At 41.9% G+C, this 14,042-nt stretch overlaps 1 long non-coding RNA gene across 1 annotated transcript; it reads left to right on the top strand.

Moving 5' to 3' along the window:
- The first annotated feature begins 4,392 nt into the window (after positions 1-4,392).
- LOC140766234 (uncharacterized) lies at positions 4,393-12,884 on the top strand. The gene is made up of 3 exons (XR_012105306.1): positions 4,393-4,471; positions 11,427-11,530; positions 12,746-12,884. It is a non-coding gene; the product is annotated as an uncharacterized lncRNA (long non-coding RNA).
- The last annotated feature ends 1,158 nt before the right edge of the window (positions 12,885-14,042 follow it).

Here is a 14,042-nt window from a genome sequence, read left to right as displayed (position 1 = left end):
TAGCTAGCCTCTATAAAAGTATGGTTGGCAGCGAAAATCATAATGCTAATGGAATATTGGTTTCTTGCCTCTCTATCCTCTATCTAGTCTCTCTACCCTAATCTCCCTCCTCTCTCTTCACCAACGTACCACCTCTACCATTAGCAAGGTCTCTCCTAACTTCTAATCTCCCTCGTCTGTTGAGTCTTCCCTCTTCCTTGGGATCTCGACCACTTCTTCGCCTTCGTCTCTATCCCTTAAACAACATTAACCATCCACCGTCATCTCCATTATCATCCATAACCCTAACATCCACTCTACCAATCAGTACCACCATCATCCGCACTATATCATCTTTCCATCCCAGTTTCAGTTTGAATATGCGAAGGGTGTGAATACCAAAAAAAATATAGACCAAGGAGTTACGGATCGATTCCTCTTGGTTTCGTAATTTTCTGATTACTGGAGAATATTTTATGAATATTTTCCTTTACTTGCACGGACTGCTTCCTATAATAGATCAAGATCTTGAAGGAATCATTCTGTAATCTATCACATATCCAAGGCCATTTCTTCTGGATTGATCTCTTTCCATTGGCCCTATGAGGAGTCAACTTGGTGCTTAGGGTTTAATGGCTTCATGGCCTTAGACCTTCAACTTCACCACCATAGTAATGGAGTTCAGCCATGAAGGCCAACCAATCTACCTTTTGCCGCACCAAGCAACGTAATTAAGGGATCCTTGTGATCATATGAGGGTTACGAAGATCGGGGTGTCGCGGGTACCTCATGCAACTCATTGTAGAGGTTGCTAATTTTAAAGCTATTTTGTAGGAATTTGAACAATATTCCAGCAGCCACATGGTTTGCCTCCTAGGACACCAAACCATCACATCAAGATCATACCAAGAGTGGATATGATGAATGTTCAATCATACCATTATCCTTTCATCCAAAAGGAGGCTATAACGAAAATAGTCCAAGAGATATCGCCAGTAGAGTCAAAAGACTAAGTCGAAGCTCCTATTCTTCACCGATCTTACTCATGCCTAAGAAGGATTGTGTGTGATGACTTTGTGTGGCACTAAACACCATCACCGTCAAAGAAAGAAAGTCTAATTATTTTATTTGGTTATTTGGTTTAGTTAGAGTCTTAGTAGGTTAGGATTTTATTTAATTAACTAAATCTAAATCTGTGCAATTTCGAGAAAATATTCGTAAAATATTCTACAAATATTCAAATAATATCAAACTAGTTGCATAAGGTCTCCAACCTCTAGACCTACAATTTTGATATTTATGACTTCTCCAGATATGGAATCTATCTGTAACAAAATAAAAGCTTAATCTGAGAGTTAATCAAAGAAGATAAGGAAGACTAGTTTCATTGGTTTGTTAGAGTTTTAACTCAGTTGTTGATTTGCTAGGATGTGTTAGAGTTGTTTAATTTAGTTGATGAGTCCATAGGGTGAGCCTCTATATATATGTGGAGGAAATCCTAATTGGAGTATGATGATAATGCTATTGGATTTCTTGCCTCTTATCTTCTCTTTAGACTCTCTCCCTCCTCCCTCTTCAACATCCTTCCACCTCTACCGTTGGCAAGGTTTCTCCTAACTTCTAATATCCCTCGACTGTCGAGCCATCCCTCTTCTTTGGGATCTCAACCACTTCGTTTCCTTCTCTTCTTCCTTAATCATATCCACAATCCACCTTCATCTCCATACCCATCTATAGCCCTAACATCCACTCCACCCGTCACCACCACCATTACTCACGTTATTTCATATTTTTGTCCCCATTGCAGTTCAAATCTGTAAAGAGTGTAACTACAAAAGTCGTTGATCGGGAAGTTACGGATCTAACCAACTTAGTTTCGTAATTTTTTGACCACCAAAGAATATCTAACTAATATGTTTCTATAGTTGCACAGATTGCTTCCTACAATAAATTCAAATCTTAAGGAATTGTTCTGTAGCCGATCTTTTGGTACAAAAACCCATCAAATTGGTACCAAAGCCTATCATTTGGTATCAAAGTAGAAGAACCTCAAACCTCCATTAATGGTTGAAACAAGGAAGATGATATCAATAAGGAGACCTAGGGAGAGCGCACCGACAAGGGAAGACTCAATCCACGATAACCCTAACCGTAAGGCTGATTCCTTTGGACTGACCACGGCAGAACCGAGTCAACCAACATCCATGGGTTCGAATATGGATGAACTTAGGGGCATGTTCCAAACATTGTTCCATAGAGTTGATAATATGCAAAAGGATCACAATAAATTCAAGGAATATGTCGTGAACCGATTGGATTCGTCATCTCCTCGACGACGATCGGAGTTTCAAAAAGGACCAACGGTGGGACCTCATCGAACCGATATCCCACAAGTCTAGGTGCATCATATGAGTGTCAATGATCCCCTCTTACCTATGCCTATACATCATCCTCCACCTCCATTACAAAACCTAAGACTGGCGGTGGTGGAACCCAAGAGGCTCGATGAGGAGGATTGGCACTATGAGGATGAGGTTGATCTCTATGGTGATGGTGATGGATGTGCTCAAGGATTTAGAGATGGTAATCAACCTGCACAAAGGTTTAGACCTGAAACAAGGATTTTTCGCAAACCCGATAATGTTATTCAGGGGAGAAGCGCATGCTTGGACTTTCCAAAATTCCAAGGCGGTGATCCAGTGGATTGGGTGTTTCAAGTTAAACAATATTTTGATTGTCAAGGTACCACGGAAGATGCAAAAGTCCAGATGGCAAGCTTTCACCTCCAAGGAACGGCATTGCATTGGTATAGATCGGTTATTCGTGGTGGTGGATTTACCGAATTGGTTGATTTTTGTAGGAGGATTACACGCAGATTTGGAATAGTAGCATATGAAGATTTTGCTGCCACATTAAGCAAGATGGTCAAGAGGACAACCGTATTGGAGTACCAAGCTGAGTTTGAAAGAGTTAGTAGTCATTGTGAGCCATCGTGGCCCGAACGACATTGATGAGTACATTTATTTCGGGGCTGCGAGAGGAGATACAAGCGAATGTTTGTGCCTTATGTCCTACTAGTATTAAGGAGGCTTTTGAGAAGGCTGTGACAATGGAACAAAACCATAGGGCTTTAAAGATGGCAACAAAAACCAATTGGGGCAATCGAGACGGGCGGTTTGCACCTAGAACACCGACTAAAAATTCTGCGGTTTCAAAAATAGCGGCAGCAAGCACTAGACCACGACCACCTTTGAGACCTTCTTCCGATGTTAGAAGAGGCACTAGACTCCCTGTTCGAAGTCTCACACCTGCCCAGGTAGAGGAGGGAAGAGCGAAGGGCCTTTGCTTTCGATGTAATGAACGTTTCACCCCCGGTCATCGGTGTTCTAAACTGATCAGGAGTGTGATGCTTATCGATGATCTTGAGGATGATGATAAGGTTGTTGATGATGAAGAGTGTCTAGAGGAGGTCCATGAGGAAGTCCATGAGGAGCCCATTGTGGAGGGCGTTGAGGAAGATATCCAAGCTGAAATATCGATGCATGCATATTCGGGTACTTCCGCGCCGAGAACGTTACGGGTAGATGGACTCGTTAGAAAGCATTGTGTGCACATCCTCATCGATTCAGGGAGTACACACAACTTTCTAGACGAGAGGTTAGTGAGGAGATTGGGTTTGGATGCCGAACCAACTACAGGATTTGACATTGTTATTGGAGATGGCACGAAGCTTAGGGCAGAGAGCTTGTGCCGCCGTGTCGGTATATAGGTGCAAGGACACGACATCGTTGTGGACTTGTATCCGTTACTGCTGCGAGGAGCGGACATTTGATACGATTCGGACTTCACCGACGTCGTCTCGAGCATGGATTCACTTTAGGAGTGTTTTTGTTTCATGTTTTAGTGTTTAATTTTCATTAAAATAAGTTTTCTGTAAGTCGCGTTCGAACACGGGTGGAGTGAGTTCGAACGTGGTTTGTGAACAGGGTTGTGAACGTGGGTGAAGAGAGTGCACTGTGCGTTCGAACGCACTGTGAACGCCTACATCGCGTTCGTAAATACCGAGAGGCGCGTTCGATCATGCGTTCGAACGCGGTGCGTTCGAATGCAGTCGGGCAAGTTCGAACGCGATCGGCGAAATGTTTTAGGGTTAATTTGAGTTGTTGGTTAGCCTATAAAAGGATGTGTAGTGTAACAACCCAATCCAAAAAAAAAAACATTTCATGGGCACGACGCGACCGGCCACACTGTGGCCGGCCTCATGCCCATGCCAGCTACTCATGCAGCTTAGTGGGGCGCCACGCGCCTACGGCCGCTGCCGCAGCCAACGCCAACCTCCCACCACCTTCCCTCTCTCTCTTTAAATCTCTCTCTCTCTCGTTTGGTCTCTCTCTTTAAACCTCTCTCTCTCTCTCTCTCTCTCGCTCTCTCTCTCTCTCTCATTGAGGCCGGCCTATCGCCGCCGTCACCGTCGCCACCTCCGCGAGCTCCGGTGAGCTCCTTTCTCTCCCCTCTCTCTCTCTCTCTCACGGGCGCTCACACCCGAGCTCGGGCACGTCGGAACAGAGCCGCCGGCGAGAGGTCGGTGCCCTCCCCGCCGACCCGGTTCCGCAGTTCCCTCCCCTCCTCTCTTTCTTCTCTTCTTCTCTTCTCTTTTCTTCTTCTTCTTCCTTCTTTCTTCTTCCTTTCTTCTTCTTCTTCCTCAGCTGCTTCTCCTCTTCTTATTTTCTGCAACAGTGCTGGGCTCGGCTCAGCACTGTAGTAGGCTAGTGCTGGGCCCGAGCCCAGCACTGTAGCAGAGAGCCCAGCACTGTAGCAGAGAAGGAAAGCATGAAATGTGATTGATAGGATAGTTGATAGAAAGCGAGAGAATACCCGAGTGGGCACGAGGGTTAGGGCGTGCCTGGAGATGACTGATCGCTCGACATAGTCGCGATCCTGTTGGCCTTACGTCTGAGGTCGTTAGTCTGTGTGCGCAGCAGACATTCGGAAACATGCCGTTCGCTAGGGCATATGTGGCGAGTTATCCTCACGAGGTTTCTATCAACTATGTGGGTGCCCGGTCTGGATGGATGTTGATATCCTAGCGGGTGGCGGGGTATGGTTATATTAGAGATACTCTTGCGGGTGGCGGAGTATGCTCTGAGCCTTTGGATATGATGTTGAGACCGGGTACCGGGTATTGACTGTGCACAGTGGTTTAGTATAATGATATTATACCGAGATGTCGGTGATGATCGTAATGTTGAGAAATGCATATGATTTCATTATTATCTGACATACCTGATTATCGAGTGGTCAATATGCATCATATATGGTTGCATTTGATATCATAGCATGGTCATGGTCGGCATGCATCATGTGTCATATTTGAGAGAGAGTTATGATGATAGTATAACATGGAGATTTGTTTACTCATGGTCGAGGATTATATACTTTTATCAGTTATGACATGTTATCTACTTTTCATTTATATATTATTGAGGATACATTCATATACTCATTCATGACATGATACTCTTTTTGATTCATATTATCCAGTACATGATTTACTCTCTGTTTGGCATCACTGATTTGGGGTAAGGTCTATTCACTGAGCCTTTTGCTCATGACTCTCTTTATTTCTTTTCTAACCTCTCAGATTTGTGGTACGTGATAGCGACCTGAGATATCTTAGAAAGATATTTTAGAGTGATGATGAGGTGAGCTATTGATGCGAGACGGTATAGAAGATAGTTTAACCAGACATTGAGTTGTATCGTTGTTTGTTATATTTGTACCTTATTGTATCAGACGATGATTTGTATAATATAGGTCGAATCATAGTGTACTCTTGTATTAGTTATTTTAGTTGTATCTTGATGGTTTGTTGTGGTCTGTGTGAGTCCTGCCAGATTATGTAGCGGTCTAGTGTATATTATTGTGGACTTTGATATTCATATGATAACAGGTTTATTTAGTTAAGAGTATGATTTATTTGATGATGGATTATATGATCATGGATAGGTTAGCAGGTTTTATTTGATGATGTCATGATTATATGTGCACAGGAGAGTATCCATGCGTGACGGGCCCCGCCCGACTTGTCGCGTGCGTCGCATGTGCTGTGTGGCCGCGTGGGCGTGCACGTGCCGTGCCGGGCGGGGGCGTTACATGTAGGGCAACCAAAGTTATTATTGATTATTGATTATTGAGAATTGAGTTTGCCTTGCCTCCTTCGTCTTCTTCGCTCCCGTTCCCTCAATCCCCGGCGACGCCGCTTCTAATCTCCCTCGACTGGCCAATCACCCTAGTCCCTTAGGATTGGCCCTCTCCTCCCCCTTCTTCCAATCTATCCAACACTTGCTCTAACCCTTCTATAAACCATAACCCTTCCACCACCACTTTTTACTGGTGCCACCCCATTAACGCCGGTCCTCCACCATCCACCATTACCTAGGATCTCGTGCCTCCATCCATGGATCCAAAACAGACCATCCTAATGTTTGTCCACTAAACGAATGATATCTCGAGATCCCCAACTCCGATTCACCTGAAACTTGATTTGTTAGAAAGCTCTTTTCCGGGGCTACAACATATCCAAATTTCACATCGATCCAACATCTGAATCTTTCAGGATCTTATTTCAAAATTCCGTACAAGATCTAGTCCAGATCAGGGGAATCGGAAGAGATCGATCTTTAGCCCCAAAGGAGAGATCGTATCAAGCTGGTATCAGAGCTCCATAGCCCGAGGCGTGATCGTATCAACATTATCCTTGGTGCTCAGTGGTTACAGAGTTTGGGACCCATCACATTTGATTTCCGAAGCATGTGGATGAAATATAAACAAGGAAACAAAGATGTGCGACTTGATGGTGTTCAGTCTTCGCCAATTCTCGCGATACAGCCAATGGTGGGACTGCCTTGTGCGTATGAGTTGGCCTATCTTCTTTAGTTAGGACCAGTAGGAGATGAGTCTCAAACGAGTTTAGGTACTACCATTGAATTGTCTAATTTATTAGATAACTTTTTTAGACTGTTTGACGAGCCACAGGAGTTGCCACCGAGGAGAGCGGTGGACACTCGCATAGAGATTGTACCTGGGGCTGCACTGCAAATGTAAGGCCATATCAGTATCCACATGTGCAAAAATAAGTTATTTCAAATATGGTAGCAGAGATGTTGGAGCAAAGCCTCATTCAACCAAATCATAGCTTATACTCATCTCTCATGCTATTGGTGCGAAAAAATGATGGGACATGGCATTTTTGTGTTGACTATCGGGCACTAAACGCTATTATCGTCAAGGACCGGTATCCCATTCTGGTTATCGAGGAGTTGCTGGATAAGCTTGTAGGGGTGACTATATTCAGTAAGCTTGACTTCAAGGCTGGGTATCATCAATTTAGAGTTCACCCGGCCGATGTGCACAGAACTTCATTTCGGACTCCGGACGGGCATTACGAGTTTCGGGTGATGCCTTTTGGTCTCACCAATGCTCCTGCTACCTTTCAAGGCCTCATGAATGATATATTTTAGTTCTATTGTGAAGGTATGTCTTGGTATTTTTTTACGATATTTTGGCGTATAGGAGGACTGAATTGGAGCATTGGCGACATTTGGAGGACGTTCTGAATTTGTTGAAGCAAAACTAATTGAAAATCAAGAAGTCCAAGTGCCTATGGGGGGTACCAAAAGTGGAGTATTTAGGCCACATCATTTCAGTAGATGTTATAGCAGCAAATCTACAAAAGGTTGCATGCATGACCACTTGGCCTATTCCTACTACTACCACCAAATTGAGAGGATTTTTAGGGCAGACCGAATATTATCACCGGATATGGTAAGATCGCTGCTCCTCTCACTTCTTTATTAAAAAAGGACTCTTTTAGATGGACGGACTGAAGCCACTATAGCATTTGAAAACTTGAAAACAGGAATGAGGACGGCACCCATTTTAGCGCTACCGGACTTCACCAAAGAATTCATTGTGGAATGTGATGCGACAAGTATTGGCATAGGAGCTGTATTAATGCAAGAAGGATATCCCATTGCCTATCTTAGCAATGCTTTATCTCAAAAATATCAGCAATTATCGACTTATGAGATAGAGATGTTAGCAATTCTGCATGCGGTGAAAAAGTGGAGGCCTTATTTGATCGAAAGGTGATTCATTATCCGAATCGATCAGAGGAGCCTTCCATACTTTATGAGACAACGTATACACACTCTAGCAAAGCAAATGCAACAACCCAAACCCAAAAAAAAACTATTTACATGGCACGACGTGGCCGGCCATAGTGTAGCCAGTCTCGTGCCATGTAGTGGTAGGAGGGGAGCGTGCCACACACCCCCTCGCGTCCCCTCAGCCAACCGGCTGCGGCCAGCTGGCCGCGGTGGACCCCAACGCCACCGCAGCCACCGCCAAGACCCTCCACCGCCTTCCCTCTCTCTCTTTAAATCTCTCTCTCTCTCTATCTCTCTTTCGGTCACTCTCTCACTCTACTCTCTCTCTACTCTCTCTTGCACTCCTTCCTCTCCTCATTGCTGACGTCAGCCCGCCGCCACCTTCCCGAAGCCACCGCCGCCGATGAGAAGCTCTTCCTCTCTCTATCTCTCTCTCTCTCTCTCTCTCCCTCTCTTGGCCGAGCTCAGGCTCGTCAAGCCTAGCCAACAGCGGCCGGTGCCCTCCTCGCCGGCCCGGGTCTGCAACCTCCTCCCTCACCTCCTCTTTTTCTTCTCTTCCTCTTCTCCTCTTCTTCTTCTTCTTCTTCTTTCTTTCTTTCTTTCTTTCTTTCTTTTTCTCCTTCTTCCTCAGCTCCTCCTCTTTCTTTCTGCACAGCACTGATGGCAGATTTATTTCATTTATTAATTAATTATTTTATTTATGTTATTTATTTAGGTATTTTTCTTCTTAATTAATGCAAATAGATTATTTAGACATTAACTATTTTAATAATATTATATATTCTTCAATATAATTATTATTAATTATAATTTGTATAACTAATGATTAATTAGGTATAAATATAGGTAATACTTATATTTATTTATTTATTTATATCTCTATTAGATTAATATATAGATTTGTGAATTATAATTATCAAATTTATATACTAATATTTTTATGAGATACATTTTAAATAATTCTAATAATTTATTATACATTATTATTTTGTAACAAATAAAATAATCGGCTTATGTACTTATTTATTATTTTATAAAAGTAATGACTATATAGTCCCTAATTAATCAAGATATAATTTAATTATAATTAGGTTTTTATCTATATTTTTATTTTTATTTATAATTAAAAATCTAGCCAGTTATAAAGATAAATAGAAATTCTAAAACCTTCTAAATCATCATATATCACATAAACGGATTTTAATTAGATAAACAACTAACTTCATGCCCATAAATATAATCAGACCTCAAACCCCTTATTTGAGACCCTGTGGACCTTGCTAGCGATGAGTATCACTCGGTTAACTGGCGGACGTGAGAGATGCGTGGTTTGTGTCTTCTGATCAGACGGTGAGTAGTCTTACCCCCTAGACACCTTTCTCAAATTAGGATATATTATATATTATGTACTTGCATGTTTTGATCTCCAGCATGACTGTATAATTTTATATAGAGATGATTTTAGTCAAACATATTTTATCATGCATTTGATTAGGCTGATTTGAGATATGAGTACATTGGTGATATATAGAGATGATTGGAGATGATTATACTGTCATGATTTTATACCGAGATAATCTCTAGCATGAGTATGCATGTGATAGACTAGTAGGAGTATGCATGTGTTGAATACATGGTTGGAGTCTGCATTACATCATTTTTCTCTTGGTTTCTTTACCACCTAAATTCCTGAGTTGCATGATCTGTTGCAGTACTGCATATATCCATATGATTTATCATGTATAGAAAATCATGGCAACAGTTGTGCACGCCCGATCGCGTTCGAACGGTATTTCTCTCTTCTCTGGATTTGCAAACGCGATGCAGGCATTTGAACGGGCGTGCGAACATGATGCAGGCATTCACAACTACGTTCGAACGCACTGTGAATGCTTCTATCGCGTTCGCAAATCCAGAGAAGTGGGAAACAGGTGCGTTCGCATGCGCATTCGAACGCGACATACAGAAAACTTTTTTTTAAGAATTAAATATTAAAACAAGAAACAAAGACACCCCTAAAGTTGTAACAACCCAATCCAAAAAAATAAAAAAAATAAAATAAAAAATAAAAAAATAAAAAAACATTTCATGGGCACTACGTGACCGGCCACACTATGGCCGGCCTCGTGCCCATGCCAGCTGCTCATGCAGCTTGGTGGGGCGCCACGCGCCTACGGCTGCGGCCAGCTGGCCGCGGTGGGCTCAGGCGGGCCCCGGTGCCGCCACTACTTCTCCTCTACCGCCTTCCCTCTCTCTTTTTAAATCTCTCTCTCTCTCTCTCTCTCTCTCTCTCTCTCTCTCTCTCTCTCAATGCTCTCTCTCTATCTCTCTCTCTCTCTCTCGCCGAGGCCGGTCGTCGTCGTCGCCACCTCCACAAGCGCCGGTGAGCTCCTCTCTCTCTCTCTCTCTCTCTCTCTCTCTCTCTCTCTCTCTCTTGCCCGAGGGTGGGCTCGTCGGAGTTGAAACACCGGCGAGAGGCTGACCGCTGGCTGGCCAGCAGCGGTCAGTGCCCTCCCCGCCGGCCCGGGTCCGCAACCGCCTTTCTCACCTCCTCTCTTTCTTCTCTTTCTCTTCTGTTCTTCTTCTGCTTCTTCCTCTTCTTCTTCTTCTTCTTTCTTTCCTTCTTTCTTTCTTTCTTTTTCTCCTTCTTCCTCAGCTCCTTCTCTTTCTTTCTGCACAGTGTTGGGCTCGGCCCAGCACTGTAGCAGATAGTGCTGGGCCGAGCCCAGCACTGATGGCAGATGTGATTAATTTATTAATTAATTAGTTTATTTATGTTATTTATTTAGGTATTTTTCTTCTTAATTAATGCAAATAGATTATTTAGACATGAACTATTTTAATAATATTATATATCCTTCAATATAATTTTATTAATGATAATTTTTATAATTAATGATTAATTAGGTATAAATATATGTAATACTTATATTTATTTATTTATTTACATATCTATTAGATTAATAGATAGATTTGTAAATTATAATTATTAGATTTATATTCTAATATTCTTATGATCTACATTTTAAGTAATTCTATTAATTTATTATACATTATTATTTTGTAACAAATAAGATAATGACTACATAGTCCCTAATTAATCAAGATATAATTTAATTATAAGTAGGTTTTTATCTATATTTATATTTTATTTATAATTAAAATCTAGCCAATCATAAAAATATGTAGAAATTCTAAAATCTAATAAATCATCATATTTTACTTGAACGGATTATAATGGGATAAACAACTAACTTTATGTTACTTAAACATTTTCAGATCCCGAACCCCTTATTTGAGACCCCGTTGTCCTTGCTAGCGAGAAGTGTCACACGGTTGATGGGCGGATGTAAGGGATACGTGGTTTGTATCTTCTGATCAGTGTGAGTAGTCTTATCCCCTAGATCCCTTTCTCAAATTAGGTTATATTATATATTATGTACATATATGTTTTGGCCTCCAGCATGATTATATGATTTTATCTAGAGATGATTACAGTCGAGCATATTTTATCATGCATATAATTAGGCTGATCTTGGATATGAGTATGATGATGATAAATAGAGATGATGAGATATGATTATACTGTGGTGAGGTTATGTCTAGTTGATCTGTAGCATGGGTATGCATATAATAGATTAGCATGAGTATGCATGTGTTGACTATATAGTTGGAGACTACATTGCATCATTTTTCTCTTGATTCCTATTCCACCTAAATTCCTGTTATGCATTAACTTGTTATCGTACTGGATATATGCATATGATCTGTCATTTAGAAGGAAAGCATGAAATGTGATTGATAGGATAGTTGATAGAAAGCATGAGGATACCCGAGTGGGCGCGAGGGTTAGGGCGTGCCTGGAGATGACTGATCGCTCGACATAGTCGCGATCCTGTTGGCCTTACGTCTGAGGTCGTTAGTTTGTGTGCGCAGTAGACATTCAGACACATGCCGTTCGACAGGGCATATGTGGCGAGTTATCCTCACGAGGTTTCTATCAACTATGTGGGTGCCCGGTCTGGATGGATGTTGATACCCTAGCGGGTGGCGGGGTATGGTTATATTAGAGATACTCTTGCGGGTGGCGGAGTATGCTCTGAGCCTTTAGACATGATGTTGAGACCGGGTACCGGGTATTGACTGTGCACAGTGGTCTAGTATGATGATATTATACCGAGATGTCGGTGATGATCGTGATGTTGAGAAATGCATATGATTTCATTATTATTTGACGTACCTGATTATCGAGTGGTCAATATGCATCATATATGGTTGCATTTGATATCATAGCATGGTCATGATCGGCATGCATCATGTGTCATATTTGAGAGAGAGTTATGATGATAGTATGACATAGAGATTTGTTTACTCATGGTCGAGGATTATATACTTTTATCAGTTATGATATGTTATCTACTTTTCATTTATATATTATTGAGGATACATTCATATACTCATTCATGACATGATACTCTTTCTGATTCATATTATCCAGTACATGATTTACTCTCTGTTTGGCATCACTGATTCGGGGTAAGGTCTATTCACTGAGCCTTTTGCTCATGACTCTCTTTATTTCTTTTCTAACCCCTCAGATTTGTGGTACGTGATAGCGACCTGAGATATCTTGGGAAGATATTTTAGAGTGATGATGAGGTGAGCTATTGATGCGAAACGGTATAGAAGATAGTTTAACCAGACATTGAGTTGTATCGTTGTTTGTTATATTTGTACCTTATTGTATCAGACGATGATTTGTATAATATAGGTCGAATCATAGTGTACTCTTGTATTAGTTATTTTAGTTGTATCTTGATGGTTTGTTGTGGTCTGTGTGAGTCCTGCCAGATTATGTAGCGGTCTAGTGTATATTATTGTGGACTTTGATATTCATATGATAACAGGTTTATTTAGTTAAGAGTATGATTTATTTGGTGATGGATTATATGATCATGGATAGGTTAGCAGGTTTTATTTGATGATGTCATGATTATATGTGCACAGGAGAGTATCCATGCGTGACGGGCCCCGCCCGACTTGTCACGTGCGTCGCGCGTGCCGTGTCGCCGCGTGGGCGTGCACGTGCCGTGCCGAGCGGGGGCATTACAAAAGTGAATCCATGCTCGAGATAACATCGGTGAAGTCTGAATCGTATCACACATCCACCATCCACCTTCATCTCCATAACCATCCATAACCTTAACCTACACCCGTCACCACCACCATCACACATATTTTTTTGTGTTTTCGTCCCAATTGTAGTTCAAATCTACGAAGTGCGTAAATACACAAATTGTAAATCAGGGAGTTATGGATCTAATCCAATTAGTTTAGTAATTTTATGACTATAGTCAAATATTTGGTGAATAGTTTCCCACTATTGCACGGACTGATTCCTATAATAAATTCAAATCTTGAAGGAATCGTTTCGTGGCCAATCTTTTGGTACCATAACCCAGAAAGATGATGTCGACAAGGAGACCAATAGAGATTACACCGATAAGGAAAGACTCAACCCATGATAACCCTAACCGTGAGACCGATTCCTTTGGAGCAACCACGGTAGGACCGAGTCAGCCAATGTCCATGGATGTGAATATGGGCTTGGCGGATGAACTTAGGGATATGTTCCAAACACTGCTGCATAGAGTTGATGCAATGCAAAAAGATCACAATGATTTAAAAGAATATGTCATGAACCGATCGGCTTCGTCATCTCCTCAACGATGATCGGTGCCTCAAGAAAGACTAACGGTGGGACCTCATTAAACCGATCCCCCACAGGTCCAGGTGTGATATATGAGTGTCAATGATCCCCTCTTACCCATGCCTACACATCATCCCCTACCTCCGTTATAAAACTCAAAACCAACGGTGGTGGAACCCGAGAGG

This window comes from Typha angustifolia, chromosome 8 (assembly GCF_048772165.1).
Source record: "Typha angustifolia cultivar Huaian chromosome 8, ASM4877216v1, whole genome shotgun sequence".
NCBI lineage: Eukaryota > Viridiplantae > Streptophyta > Magnoliopsida > Poales > Typhaceae > Typha > Typha angustifolia.
This window is presented reverse-complemented; position numbering and strand designations above follow the sequence as displayed.